This window comes from Helianthus annuus, chromosome 10 (assembly GCF_002127325.2).
Source record: "Helianthus annuus cultivar XRQ/B chromosome 10, HanXRQr2.0-SUNRISE, whole genome shotgun sequence".
NCBI lineage: Eukaryota > Viridiplantae > Streptophyta > Magnoliopsida > Asterales > Asteraceae > Helianthus > Helianthus annuus.
Genome location: NC_035442.2, coordinates 64,400,479 through 64,412,923, shown reverse-complemented (window position 1 = coordinate 64,412,923; position 12,445 = coordinate 64,400,479). Strand labels below are relative to the sequence as shown.

Sequence of the window (12,445 nt, the reverse complement as noted above, 5' to 3'; positions counted from 1 at the left end):
TTTCCTAAGGCATAGGAACTATTTATCATACAACTACTTAAACGACGTGACCATAAGGTATAACCTCGGAAGGTTATTCCCTATACGACTATGGTCACCTAATGTGTTTGGTCGGATCCTAACGATCGACCAGCGATTGATTAGATCGCTTACCATTACGACCCTAAACAAGCACATATCTAAAAGTGACGAGCTAAACATGTTAAAACATGTTTAACGAATTTAGAAAACAGGTTTGGTATCAAAACAAACGGTTTTGATACCCTAGAGTAGTTTGGTTACAAAATCACGAGGGACTATAACCATCGTGATTATGCTCACGCTATGAAGTTCAAACGAACTTCGCATTGACCATAAACTGGTTAATGCAGAGAGTCAAACGCAGTTTGACTTTTACGATAAAAACGAATAAAAGAATGAAAGAATACTTACAACGGGTCCAAGAACGGAAGCTTTGATCCGAATATTCTCAGGTATGAAGTGATAAACACATCAACTTAGAGAACCAATTCAGATTCAAAGGTGTGAGTTGAAAGTGAAGTGGGTGTTGGGTATTTATAGAAATTCAAGAACCGTTAGGATCGTTTCTTGAAGATTGAGCTTTAATCTTGGCCCTCCATGTGTGCCCATGGTTTCTAAATACAATGGGTGTCAAAAACCAGCTCATGGTATTGAGAAAATTGCATAAAAACCCCTGAAAAACAAGCTGGTTGCTGAAAACTAGTCTACTGAAGATGGGCGCTCTCGCGCCAGGTGAGAGGAGCACATGGTTCTGTCGCCTGGCATGAGGGAGCCTGTTTTTGGCAAAAGTTTCATTTTTGGCAGAACAGGTCCCTACATGCTATAAAGTTGATTTTTGACATGTTTAAGCCCCGTTAATCCCATTTCAAGGTTCTAAAATGAAGTTAAAGTATAGGGAACATGAAACATGCTCAAAAATATCTCGGATGTTGGTTTGTTTGGTCGTACGGTTGCGTTGTTCGGTTAATTACGACGAAACACGAACAGATGCGAAAAACGATCCAATTACGCGACGAATGGATTTTTAGCATGCCAATCACTAAAATAAAATATTTTAATGATTACAAAAATTTTTGGATGTTCGGATATATTCAGAACGTAAGACATGCGCGAAAATGCAAACTTAAGCACTTTTTGACGCTTTTAGTCCCTCAATGGGCATAAAGTTTATTTTAGCACACCGAACCCCTCAAAGCCTATTTCTAAGCTATGTAAAGGATATTTAGGGTGTGTTTAACTTATGATCATGTTCCGGAATGTTCGTTATAGTACGAATCGGCATGCTTTCACAGTTTGTCAATTTTAGTCCCTGTAAGCGAATTAACTTGATTTCGGCACACCAAACCTTCCAAAACTTATTTCTAAGTTGTGTAAAGGTTATTTAAGGTATGTTAAGCCTATGTCACTATTCCAGAGTGTTTGTTGCATTAAACTGGTTATATTTACGCATCAGTGCGCGTATAACCTTCCAGAAAGCGATTTAGAGCCCGAAATCGAACAAGAATTGATATATGCAAATGATACACATATTTATACAAAATCTAAGTATGAAACACAATATTTCATTGGTTTGGTATTTGTTTGATGGTTGAAGTGACACAGGTGTCACACCCTAAACTCTCCTCCTCAATTGTGAACGCCGGTAGCGCCCTTCTTTTCCCTTGAAGCCCTCTTTCACTTTCGTGATCATCTCATCATTCGGTTAGAATCTCACCACACCTCACGTTGTTTGATGATTATTAGATGATGCTTGAGATCTACTGTGGATATAGGGTTTTGTTAGAAACCATGCTCTCATATTGTGTTAATTAGGGTTTTGATGTTTCAATATTAAATCAAAGAAATTAGAACATGCATGATGAGGGTTCGATGGCTTGTATTCGTTCATGTTCACCACGCGGTTTGATAAATCTGCTTGTTGAAATTATATTACGATAAACACACAAATCTGATTGTGTTATTGTTATTGGATGATCTGAGTTGTGATATGATGAGTATGATGATTAGGGTTGTTTGTGATTGGTGTTATGGGAATTAAGGAAACTATTACAATTATGAAGCTTGTAAGAACATGAATGATAACTGCTAAATCACAATGTTTGATCTGTTTTGGTTTGTGGCAAAGTGTTTACTGTAATCATGGGATGGTTGTTATGAAAGAAATCATGTAACTATTGAGGTGCAGCGACGAAGGACTCCCCAACGAAGAACCCAGGTTGACGAAGAACTAATCCTTCGTTGACTGGCATTAGACGAACAACTAAGGTTCTTCGTCACCATCATTCCTCGACGAAACACGGTTCTTTGCCTAGAGTGTTCTTCGCCATGAGTGTATCTCACGAAGAACTGGTTCTTCGTGAGGATGCTGCAATAGAGCAAACACACATAACCTTTTAAACAGTAAGGTCTCAAATAGTTATGACTTGTATGAAATTGAATAATTGCTATATGATATACGGTGATCTTTGTTATGAATGCAAACTGTGAATATACGTGACTTAATTGACTATGAAAACTGATTTCATTGGTAACCATGGTACGGTTGGTTGACTAAATTGGAATGGGTAACTTAACATACCGGGCAAAACTAAGGTGAGTTCACTCCTCTCAATACAAGCATGCGTCCGGTGGGGATAATCAAACAGGCAAAACAAATAAACAGTTTTTACAAACCCACATCCTTGTAGGGGATATGAGGTAGTTTTCAGTAAATGTTGATGTTGGATAATACACTCACTTTCTATCACTTAAATCCCATCATACTACCGAACAAGTTGCTTGTAGGGCAACGGGGTTATTAGCTGATAGCACTATTAGGTTTGGCACCCGCACGACGTACCTGGATAGGATGGGCGTGAACTATTAACTTTGAAATTATGGCCAATGTTTGATAGAGTATTGGAGATGGGCAAAAAGGAGCCGTCTGCGGTATCGAGTTATTATCAACATAACATAAGTCAAAACTTGGTAACAAACGGTTTAATAAACTGTGAGCTCGCCAGCTTTCGCTGGTACACTTTTCTGCATGCTTGCAGGTCCTTAGGTACATTGTCATGGAACTTGCTGTCTGGGAAGCTGGAGTGGTCATGGGTCGTGGCAATTGGAACGCTCCTTGATGTTGCATTGTTTTGAATGCTTTCATTAAATTTATTAAACAAACTATTATGCTTCCACTGAACATGTGATTGAATTATACCGTTTTGTCTAATTGAAAGTTTTATTTTACTTATGGTTCAATGTAATTAGTGGCAAGATCCTGGTACGTCACACGCCTCGCGGGGGTTTCCGCTTGTGGTACTTTTGGGGGTGTGATAGTTTGGTATCAGAGCCACTGGTTATAGTGAACTAGGCTTTAAAACGTTTTCATAAAACCAGACTATAACCAAACTGTAATGAAAACGACCATGACACTCAGCTCAAGATTTCAAGGTTCGTCCTCTATTTACTTCATGCATTACTTACCTAGGATACACACACCCACGACTCTCACAAAACCCGGTACCATCGACACATTTGATTCCATCCTAGATCTGCTCAACGCCTCAAAGTACAAAACTTTGTTAACCACTGATGCACCGATTTACCTGCAAACTCAGAGAGAGTTTTGGAACAATTGCATCCTTGAAAAACAAGGAAAAGATGTCATAGCCATTCACTCTACTCTGCAGAAGAAAGCAGTCCGAATAACACCGCACTCTATATCAGAAGTCTTTCAACTTGATGATCTGCAAGGTAAAGATTCTTTCCCTAAAAACGAGTTAAAAATTGACTTCATTGAGAGAGGGTATGCAGACACCATGAAGAGGGACACCTTACAAAAAGGTTTCTTCCCTTCTGCAACCAGATTTTTATTTCATACCCTTCTCATGTGTGTTTCAAACAAAACCACTTCCTTTAATGAAATACCAATGAAAACTACATACTAGACACTATGATGTGATTACATGTGTTGCTTGTTTAAGTGATACCTGTTAGTGTGGCACTACCCTTCGACTTTTGTGATTCCTAGTTCTGTAATGCCTTTCGTTCTGTTATTCGAATGTGGGGAACCTTTTAGCACGAGTTAAGAGGCACTGAGGTAAGCATACAAATTGCCTTGTTATTATGGGTGCACACATAATAATAATGTGAGTTGCATGTGAATCCCAGTGAGGCTTAATAAGTGTGGAAGGGGTTCGGTTCCACTATCCGTATAATGTTAGAGTTTCTCAAATCCCTAGAAGTCGTAGCGATGATCGACTTCTACTTGATACCGATCCTCATCCTTTCCACTCTTTTCTTATATAGAATCATGAGTGGACGTGGCAGACGTAACGATGGACGTGGAGGTGGCCACGACGGTGGACGTGGCAACATCGTGATGACTCAAGCAGAGTTGACGGATCTAATTAACACACGTGTGGCTGAGGCATTGGCAGCTCAGCAAGCTGGTATTATACATACCGGACTAAGCATGATCCTTAGTTATTTTATTCGAATCTCATTTGTGCGTATTTCCTCTTGTTTTAGGTCAAGCCGTGAACCAAAACCAGAACAATCCACCAGTGTACGTTCAAAACGTTCATGGATAGTAAGCCTCAAACTTTCAGTGGAGCTGAAGGTCCCGTGGGACTGCTCCGTTGGTTTGAGAAAGCTGAATCCGTCTTTGCTATGTGTAACTGTCCAGCTGGGGACAGGGTATAGTTTGCTTCTGGCACCTTGGAGGATGGTACCTTGACTTGGTGGAATGCTCAGGTGCCGATGCTGGGCATTGAAATGGCAAACTGTAACACCCTTAAAATTTCTACTTAAATTTAGTAATAATACATAAGATTTTATACAAAAGATGTCCAAATTAAAGCCTTAGTTTCAAGAACCAAGTTCTAAGGTAACAAACATTAGTTATCTACCGACTAATTAAAACATCCATAAGTTATTTAGCAAACGATTTACATCATAACATTGTTTAAACAGAGTTAATTTATGCGGAAGCTTCAAAAGTAGTGTTCGGTTCTTCAACAAGTTGCTTGATGGCCATCCGTAGATTTGCAACACCTAGAAACTGAAATGTTTACATTAAACATTAATGTTAGTTTTCTTAGAAACATTACATAATCAAAACTATGCTTAAAACGGATTCGATTTAACCAAGAAATACAAAATTTATCATTCATTTCTAAGCTCTACCATAACTTACGGTAGACATCGTAAGTTACGGTAGCTTCTGGGAAGTTCTGGTTCCACCGTAACACAGATGAAACCCACCGTAACCTTTTGGTCTCTACCGTAAATTACGGTATATACCGTAATTTACGGTAGATGCTGGAAAGTTATGTTTGGTTTGATTTGTTTGTTTACTTGAATTAAGTTCTCGGCTTCCAATCATACAAACCAACATGTTTAATCCTCGTATTCCAACATGTCATTTATCAATAATAACAAGAGACCGAGTATCCATACTATGATGTACTGCCATGCCTTACTTGGTTATTTAACCCGTTTGGCTCATCTAAGGAATCCTCCGTTTTGATGACTACCAACGAGGTCTAACCAGATTCTTGGCTTATTATTCGACATAGCGAATATCATCGCTTTAATCCAACTCAACTTTTAATACACAATCCAACTACATATATGATAATTATCAAAATTCGTTTAATGTAACGGGTCAAGTTACATACCTTCAAAGCGCACCCTTTAGTCGTGCGTCTACACCGGCTTGTCCGCTCGTAGCTCCGGCTTCCTTTCCTATAGAGTTCAATCACATTGTATTTAGAACTCCATTTCAATCATATATCGCATAATTTGTCAAATTATCAAAATTATGCATTTCGACTTTGAATTTCAGTTTTAAGCCTTCTTTGAGGCATTTCCACAAACACTATAAGGGCGGAATTTTATGTTATTCATACTCAAGTTCATAGCTTGCTATTTAGCTAAACTTAACATCAATAAAGCTTTCATATAGCATTTAAACATCATACTTTTTCTGAAATCACTTTCTATGATCAAATTACACTAGAATAATCATTCTAAACCCTAGTGTTCATCATCATCTTGTGAAACCCATAACCCACCTTCAATGTGTTCATGGAATTTCCTGAATTTGGACATGATTTCACATGTAGTTGTCTAGGTTTTACTTCTAGACACTATATCATCCTTAATCTAACCAAATCACAAACATGCATCATCAAACTTTGAATCTCCCAAATTCATAAGAATTTCAAACAGAGAATTTTCATAGAATTTTACATACCTCACAACCCCCTTGTGATGAGGATCACGAATCTATGTTCAGATCTCGATTTGGGACAGAAATCAGCCTTCAATTGATCAATTTTGTGAAGTTAGGGTTTGGTGAGAAGCTTTGGTCGCTCCCCTGCGTTCTTGATCGACCAGACACACTAATTGTGTGTTTGGTTTTTGTTTATTTTGTTTTAATAAATTCTAGTTTCAGTTTTTTACAAGATTAACCCTTCCCCTTTTGTATAACTTATAGTTTTGGTTGTTTTTAACCCTATTATAAGTTATTTCTAGACTATTAGCTAACTAGGTTAGAACTCCTAGTTAGTAAATTCTTGTTTATTATACTTTATAATTCTAATATAAAGTTTTATATTTTCGGGGTGTTACAAGTCCACCCCCCTTAAAAGGGTTTCGTCCCCGAAACCAAAGTACGTACCAACTAATGTAGGGTGGAGACGTCGCATCTCCTCTTCGGACTCCCACGTAGTGTCCGAACCTTTCCTATGCTCCCATTTGACCTTGACTTGCTTAATTACTTTGTTCCTCAAACTCTTCTCTTTACGATCTAAAATCGCAATTGGTTTTACCGCATAGTTGAGGCTGTTATCCACCTCGATATCATCGTAGTGGATACGAGCAGTTTCGTCCGTTAAACATTTTCGGAGACGTGACACGTGGAATATGCTATGAATCCCACTCAACTCCTCGGGTAATTCGAGACGATACGCCACTTTGCCAACCCGCTCGGTGATTCTGAATGGCCCAATAAATCTTGGGCTCAACTTTCCTCTTTTTCTGAACCGTATTACTCCTTTCCACGACGATACTTTCAGCATTACTTTATCGCCCACTTGAAATTCAATCGGCCTGTTTCATTTATCCGAATACGACTTTTGTCGATCCTGAGCCGCTTTTAGGTGAGTTCGGACCATGTCGATTTTCTCATTCGTAGTTCGGATTATATCAGTAGGCGCTAGTCCTCGTGGACCCACTTCTCCCCAACATACCGGAGTTCAACACTTTCTACCATATAACATTTCTGTAGGATCGTATTCTGACCCGAACGAGTCTATCAGAGGAGTCTCGATCAGTTACAGATGCGGAAAACAAGTAACCAACGTAGAAACAGCTAGATCTTCACTTAAATCACTCTTATGATTGATATAACAACGTTTACAGCCAAATCTCACACCGGCAGCACCTCGGTATGGAAATCAAGAACACTACTAACTGATTTCGCTCATGTAACATATATATAGTGCAGGGATTTCGCTCATATGGACATGATGTCCATAAAAGCGAAACCCTATGGTCCAAATAAGCGAAACCTCCTACTAAAGACCATATGAGCGAAATCACAAGCTAAAACACATATACATTCCTATTTTCTCGTAAAACGTACCCTAATTTAACATTCTAAGACTAAGACTCGATACAAGACGAAGTCGACAGATGCATGCACTAACAGACTCCCCCTCAGATGTTGACGAGTCTTAAGTGTCGAGTCTTTGCATCTTCAGTCTAGATCTGTCTCTGGGCTTCACTCTCTCAGTCTTTTCTTGCAGGTCTTCAGACTCCCCCTTGCGATATGCTGGCATTTCTTCAGTTCATCAGCATCATCAGCTTTAGGATCGTTGTCTGGCTTTCCATCTCACAGCTTCTCAAGATCAATCAACCTTGCTCTTCATGTTCCAAGATCGTTGACTGGCTACCTCTAATCAGAATCCTCAGGTATCGTAACCTGGCTCTCATCTAGCTTGGATCTCAGAAACGAATACCTGGCTCATCTTATCCTGCAAAAACTCTACCTCAAAGTAAATTTCTCTCACATACATAAATTTGCACTAACTCAAACTCACCTTCAAAACACAATCAAAATGATTTTTCAATCTGATGAACCATTTGAAGGTTTGATAAAAAATAATCAATTTTAAAGGCAAACTCCCCCTCAAATTATACTCATCATGTTTAGCACTTAGAATTTTGAAAATCAGCTTTTCAATATCAGTTGTCAAAAAACTTTTTGGATTTTTTTGAAACTTTATGCTAAAACACACTGAAAATCTTTTTTTTTTTAAATTTTGTAATAAAGAAACATGAAATGCAGAAAAAAAATATTTACAAACAATATTTTTGTGAGTTCGTGTAAGAGGATCATATCAGTTTATGAGACAAGTCACCAACACCGTTAAGCTTTATTTCATTTTAAGTTTTAAACAATTCACTTAGATTGTCAGTATACTGGTCCATTTAAATTTTCACACAAATTTCAACTGATCCGAGATTTGAAATTAATGTTTTAGAAACTTAAACTTATCCGGGTGTCCCACTACTTGAATATACTCCCGTATCCAGATCCCAATATTCAGTCTTACAGGTGAGTATACCACAGATGATATCTGTCAGGGGTTAAATGCGAGGGCCATGAGAGCTCAGGTTGATACTTCCGTATACGCAGAGAGATGACGGCTTCGACTTTTTGGTGTGTCCCCTTTAGAGGATCTTTTGATTACAACAGCAACGACTATCAATTTTATTGTTTCATCAGCATGCTGAGGGCGGCGCTATGTTTCAAGCATTTGCAGAAAGTATTTTCCGGGGACTAGGTCAGTACTTCCATACAGCAGAAGTCCCGGGATAATACCCCAGATATCACTGAGCATAAAGACCTAGTATCCCAGAATAAGGGACCTTTCAAACAAGATTTCAGGGGTTACCTATTTATCCAAGATGTTGTTACCCACAAAATAAGCAAGTTTGAATTTTAGGTTTATATCTCGTCACAATTTACTAAATTTGCAAAAACCTACTGGCATATCCACAGTGAGATTGTTTATCACTTTTTAACTTTACAATTCTTTAGCATGTTGTGACATTCCACTGATGTACTATCATTTCCTCTTTTCACAACGAAACTCATTTTTGAATTTTATCATGTTTTTGGCTTTTTCAAATTTTCTAATTTTTTTGGATTTTCTGAAAATTTCTACTCCCCCTAAAATGCAAACATATTAAAGAAATTTGAAAACAAAACTAAACTCTAGACCCACTTGAAACATAGAATTCAAAACAAACTGTACAGGAACATGACAACCGATATCAAATCGCTTTAATTCGCCATTCATCAGGCATAAACAATCTGAACTCCCCTTTTCACAAACCATTTTCTCATTTAGATTTCAAAACACTTAAGTTTGTTTTAATCAAAATGATTTTTCCGGAAAATGAGTTTGTTTTTACCACTTGTAAGTTTACCACTTGTTTAAGTACGGGGATATAGTTCATCATCTTGTCAGTTTTATCAAATGTAGTAAATCAAGTACAAATTAATGTCCCTGATTTACCGTTTTGAAATTAAGCAACCTGTACCATTTGTAAAAAATAACCAAACACTACCACTTGTATGTATCCGGCGTAGTCCATTAACCTGTAAAGTTTTAACAAATTTAAGAACTTTTCATACAATCTCATAAAACATGAATGATGCCGATTCCTGATCCACGATTACAAACTTGGGATCTCCGGCAAGTCAGATTTTTCAAGCAAAGAAAATGTCCACCCAAGCCTGACCAGCCTTGGGTGATTTCAATTCAGATTTTGTTGGGGTGTAAGTTGCTTTCTTTTTAGCATAAAAGTCTTTTACCCCTTTCACCTTCCCATCAACCATCTTTCCGAAAATCTTCTTTACCTTCCCATTAAATGCTTTTTCAACATCAAAATTATCCTTTTCAGAATAAACTTGATTTGAGATTTCAGTCTTTCCAACTTTTCTTTTAAAATTCTCAGTCCTCAATGGTGGAAAATTCTCATCATCCATTGAAGGAACTGAGTTTTCATCACTCTCATCAAATTTTGGCTCCTCTGATTTTGTGGAATCAGATTCATCGCCATATTTTACTTCAGATATCTTAACAACCCATTTTTGGCTGTCAAGTTTCACACTTCGCCTGTAAAATCTCTTCGAACATTCACCAACTTCAAATGTTGAATTTTTGAAAACTTTAAACTTTTCAGTTGGTGGTTCGGTTTTATTAACAACAACAACTTCTTTCAGTTTTCCAGAAACTCCCTGTTTTGTCTTGGTTGACTTAGGACAATTCCATGCAATATGTCCAACTTCATTGCATCTAAAATAGGTTCTGGTTTCTTTTCTCTGAACTTCATTTTTCTTTTTCTCAGCAAGGAATTCTTGATCCAGAATGAGCTCTTCTTTTCCTCTTCAGCAGACGGACCAGAAACAAATTTTGTATTTGTTTTAGAAAATTTTTCATTTTTATTGTTTTCTGGTGGAATAAAACCTAAGCCTTTCTTTTTGTAGCTACGATTTTGGTTAGGTTTCTTTTGAAAACCAGAACCAGAATTGTAACCTTTTTTCTTGTTTAATTTTTGTTGTACTCTTGAGGTGTAAATTTTAGGTTTTCCAGTAAGATTTAAATCTTTTATTTCAGAAATATTAATTTCTGTTAGTTTGAAAACCTTTTTGATCATTCCTGGTTTAACACCTCTTATTGGAAACTCTTTATCAAAATATATTTTGTCCGAATCATTCAAAGTATACACAACTTCAAATGTTTCATCATTCAAATTAGATTTTGATAGCAAAAACTCTTTACTATAAACCCGTTTTCCCGACGATTTTGAACTCTTTTCGGACGAACTTAAACTCCTGACTGACTGACATGAACTTTCGGACTCGGACTTTCACTCTGACTCCTCATGCTTATCCAACACCTGATCGACCACTCGTTTTATCAGTTCGGACTCATGATCTTTGTCGGACGCTGTGAACGTGACGTCAATATTGTCCGGTAAAACATCGGTTATCTCGGATTCTAACTTAATATTGACCGCCTGTTTTAGTTCTTCCTCGTTAGGTTTTCTAGGCGAGTACCCTTCCCAAATCGGAGGCGGACACTTATTATAACAGACACCCTGTTTCTTACCAGTATCCTTTTTCTTCTTTGGCTTTGTTTCTTCACCTTTAAATGCTTCAAATCCTTCAACTGTTGGATAAATTCTATCGATTATGTAGTCACAACCTTTATAACTTCGCAGCAATCTTCCGATTCTTTCATTCTCAGCTGCTTCACTATCCAACTCTTTCTTCCACTTTGCACATTCTTCTATGTACAAGTTGATCTCTTTCCGCTTTGTCATCATGGTAGCATTCATCATCTTCAAAGCTTTCTCTCTTTCAAAGTTAGTCTTCTCCAGACTATTTACATGTCTGTTCAATACATCATATGACTTTTTCAAATTCTTTACATCAAACAACAATTGCTATTTCAACTTTTCTAACTCACTAAACCTCTCATCTTTTTCTATACATTGTTTACAAGACTCTAAACATGTAAGACAGGGTTTTGTGATTTCAACGATCTTCTCGACTTCAATTATGTTTTCAACTTCCACAATCTTCTCAATCACTTTGACTTCTTTCATTACCTTTGCAGCTTTCCTCTCTTTCAGTTTCTTCAATTTTTCTGCAAAATAAATTCAAAAGTGTCAGAACATAAATGAGTTTTTCCAAGATTTATCTGTTCCATCTCTTCATCACTATCACTTGGTTCTGATGAACTGTTTTCAGATGAAACAGATCCTTCATTGATGTGTGTAAAATGCAACATATAAATCACATCAATTAAGGCATAAAACTAACCCTTTTTAAGTACTAATGTTGGAAAAAGAGTGTTTTTGTCTTTCTTTTGTATTTTCGGGATGAAATGAGCTCAAAATCACAAAAGAAGCAAAAAGACAACTAATTCTAGCATAAATACAAGAAAAGGAATGAAAGTAGACTGCCCGGACCCTCAACGGCACCCCCCAAGGCAAAGAAGAGAAAACAGAAGACTGAACACGCCCCGTGTCCAGCGAACACGGGGCCGTGCCCAAGAAGCAGCAGAAAAGACAAACTAGTAGAAGCTTCCATTGCCCACCACGGGGCCGTGTCCAGCGGGCACGGGGGCGTGGTGAAAGTACAACAGGTGCATTAATTGTAATTGCGAATTACAATTAATGAAGAGAGAGAGTGTCAGACGGGCACGGGGGCGTGTCCAGCGGACACGGGGCCGTGCCCAGCCTTCTGTTCAGCCTATAAATAGGGGTGCTTGGTTTCATTCCATCTCATCCCTTGGCACATCACCTCTCTCACACTTCATCCACCACCCACCACCACCATAACACCATCATCCACCAC

At 37.9% G+C, this 12,445-nt stretch overlaps 1 long non-coding RNA gene across 1 annotated transcript; it reads right to left on the bottom strand.

Annotated features, from left to right (window-relative positions):
* Positions 1 to 4,884: 4,884 nt before the first annotated feature.
* LOC110882413 lies at positions 4,885 to 5,750 on the bottom strand. Its single transcript, XR_002560083.2, has 2 exons — positions 5,682 to 5,750; positions 4,885 to 5,062 (listed from the first exon to the last, which is right to left on the bottom strand). It is a non-coding gene; the product is annotated as an uncharacterized LOC110882413 (long non-coding RNA).
* Positions 5,751 to 12,445: the final 6,695 nt, after the last annotated feature.